Source organism: Ailuropoda melanoleuca, chromosome 1, assembly GCF_002007445.2.
Source record: "Ailuropoda melanoleuca isolate Jingjing chromosome 1, ASM200744v2, whole genome shotgun sequence".
Classification (NCBI taxonomy): domain Eukaryota; kingdom Metazoa; phylum Chordata; class Mammalia; order Carnivora; family Ursidae; genus Ailuropoda; species Ailuropoda melanoleuca.
In genome coordinates, this window is record NC_048218.1 from 165,393,045 (window position 1) to 165,396,009 (window position 2,965).

The 2,965-nt window shown below is 41.0% G+C and overlaps 1 non-coding gene across 1 annotated transcript; it reads right to left on the minus strand.

Annotated features, from left to right (window-relative positions):
- Positions 1-1,314: 1,314 nt before the first annotated feature.
- On the minus strand, positions 1,315-1,416 carry LOC117795510. The gene has a single exon (XR_004619566.1). It is a non-coding gene; the product is annotated as a U6 spliceosomal RNA (small nuclear RNA).
- Between the last annotated feature and the right edge of the window lie 1,549 nt (positions 1,417-2,965).

Sequence of the window (2,965 nt, forward strand, 5' to 3'; positions counted from 1 at the left end):
CAGAGCCCAACTCCGGATGCGATCTCACGATCCTGAGATCATGACCTGAGCCGAAATCAAGAGCTGGACACTTAAGTGACTGAACTACCAAGGTACCCCTCTAATTCTTTTATGGTTTTAAGCAGATATGAATATATACTCATATTCTGAAATACTTGTTAGAAATATCATTTTTCACTTTTCCCAACTGAGATAGACATTTTATGAATTGCCTTCCTGATTTCTTCCTTCTTTCTTGTCATCATTCTTTTGAATATCACAGTAATCATCAGATAAAATGAACTAAATCAAGGTGGAGTTTATTTGAATGGTAAGAGATATAGAACCAACCTCATCTTTCTCCAGATACCTACCCACTTGGCCCAATACCATACTAAATACTTCATCATTATCCCCTTGGAAACATAATTTTTAAATACTTTTCTATTTGTGTAGACAGCAACCTGGATTTTTATAAACTCATGGTTCTAATTCTTTAGTCTAGACTCCACAGAGGTAAATACAATTTATGTTATTCAGTTTATTTATGGACACTGCCAAGTTTCATGAAACTGCATTCATCCAGCACTGTCCTTCCTCCCACATCAATATCTTTTCAACAGATGCTTGACTTGAAGAGATATACAGATGCAAACTGCCACTGAGAAATTCACGATTTGGAAGTTGCTAAATTATTTTCCACAATAATACGTTTAAAAGGCAAGCAGTACACCGCAATTAAAGTTCGGCAAAACGCTGCACCTCTTGATTTTGAGTTCAAGCCTCACGTTGGGTGTAAAGCTTAGTAAGTAAGTAAATACAATACAGTATCAGATTTTTTTGGGGTGTCTGGCTGGCTCAGTTGGTAGTGCATGTGACTCTTGATCTCAGGGTTTTAAGTTTGAACCCCACATTGCGTGTAGAGACACCTTAAAAAAATCTTTAAAAAGAAAAAGTTTGGCAAAACTCTCATCAATGACAGAATTCTGGTTTATCCAAGTTCATTTTATATGCTCACAAATGTGACATTCAAAAGATTTATGAAAAAATAAAGGAGGAAAAAAAAAACCAGAAAAGCAGTTCAGAAAATACTTGGTCCACCTCAGCTGAAAGAGAGAAAGTGTTTTTTTTTTTCCATTTTCATAAAGGTAAATAAAAATAGGGGTGCCTGGGGGCATCAGTCGGTTAAGTGTCTGCCTTCAGCTTTGGTCATGATCCCGGGGTCCTGGGATCAAGCCCCACATCTGGGATCGAGCTCCCTCTCCTTCTGCTTGCTGCTCCCCCTGCTTGTGCTCTCCCTCTGTCAAATGAATAAATAAAATCTTTTAAAAAAATGGAAATATGGAACACTTCACAAATTTGCATGTCATCCTTGCACAGGGCCAGGTAATCTCTGTAATGCTTCAATTTCAGTATATATGCTGCTGAAACGAACATGAGAAATAATATTCTTTAACAGGGGCTTAACCTTCCCAATTATTTCTATTCAAAAGTTTCCAGTAAATTGGAATTTTTAAGGTAAAAATGAGAAAGGTATAGTATTTTATGGTAAATGCTCTTCTAATATTAATTCCTCTCCTGTACATCAGCAGCCTTCAAGTTGTATCCAATCAATGCACGCTGCACGTATTTCCCTGCCACTGGAGGTTGTAAAATTAGTTATCACAAGAGAGTTAACACACACACACACACACACACACACACACACAGTGATAGGCAGCATATCCTTCAAAAACAGCAAGGGGGTCAGTTCCTACAGGGGATGCTCATGTACTAGACATGAATTATAAAATCTTACATAGGGGCTAATAGTACCAGGAAAATAACGACAGCGACAAAACGGTCCTACGTGGGAAATAACGGAAATGCTGGGGAAGTGGGTTGGGAGGGTCCTATGGAGTAAAAGCTCCCACAGACAGGAACGAAGCATAGCTTCTGAGACCTCTGTGATGTTTGTTTGTTTGTTTCTTTCTTTTTCTTTCTTTCTTCCTTCCTTCTTTTCTTCTTTCTCTTTCTTTTCTTTCTTTCCTTTCTTTCCTTCTTTCTTTCTTTCATTCAAGATTTATTTATTTGAGAGAGAAAGAGAGCGAGCAGGTGGGGGTGTTAGGAGGAGATGGAAAGAGAATCTCAAGCGGACTCTGCGCTGAGCACAGAGCCTGATGCGGTGCTCGATCGCACAAAACCTTGAGATCACGACCTGAGCTAAAACCATGAGTAGGGCGCTTAGCCTACTGTGCCACCCAGGCGCCCCCTCCTCTGTGATGATACCAAAAGAAACAGAGCTGAAGTGGAAGCCAACAGCCACGTGACTGTATTCATGCTACTGCTGGGGTGGCATGCCCATCTCCCTAACATCCCTCCTCCCCTCAAGCTGCTGCTTCCCATGTCAGCCTGCAGACTCATGAGAAAGACTCAAATACCTCAATTCCGGCCCCGGGATGACGCGCTCTTGAATTTCGACCTTTTTTTTAAATCTGCGAATGCCTCATGAAGGCGATTTACCCCCACATCATACCTAAGTACCTAAAACTAACCATGAATGCCCACTGCCCCTCCCCTCCGACAGAACTCTATCTTTTCCCATCTATATCAACAATATTATTATTTTCCAGTTTATGTGGACTCCTTCACACCACCTTAGACCTTAGGCATTTCCTGACTCTCCACACCCTACCACAGCCACCCACCGAGCCTTTATCACAGTTGTTTCCAACTTCAGACTGTCCTCATCACCAGGACCCTGTGCCCACTTCATACACTCCTAACTGATTTCCTTCTTTCCTCACTCCCCCATTTACAAACGATTCTATAAACAATTGCCATATACCTTTTCTAAATGGTACCAAAACCTTCCATGTTCCCCATGACTTCCACGACAGGCTGAAACCATGTCACCAATTGTTTCATTCATTCAACAACTGAGTCCCCCTTTTGGCCAGGCACTATTCTAGGCATTTGGGACGTAACAGATTGAACAGACAAAGCT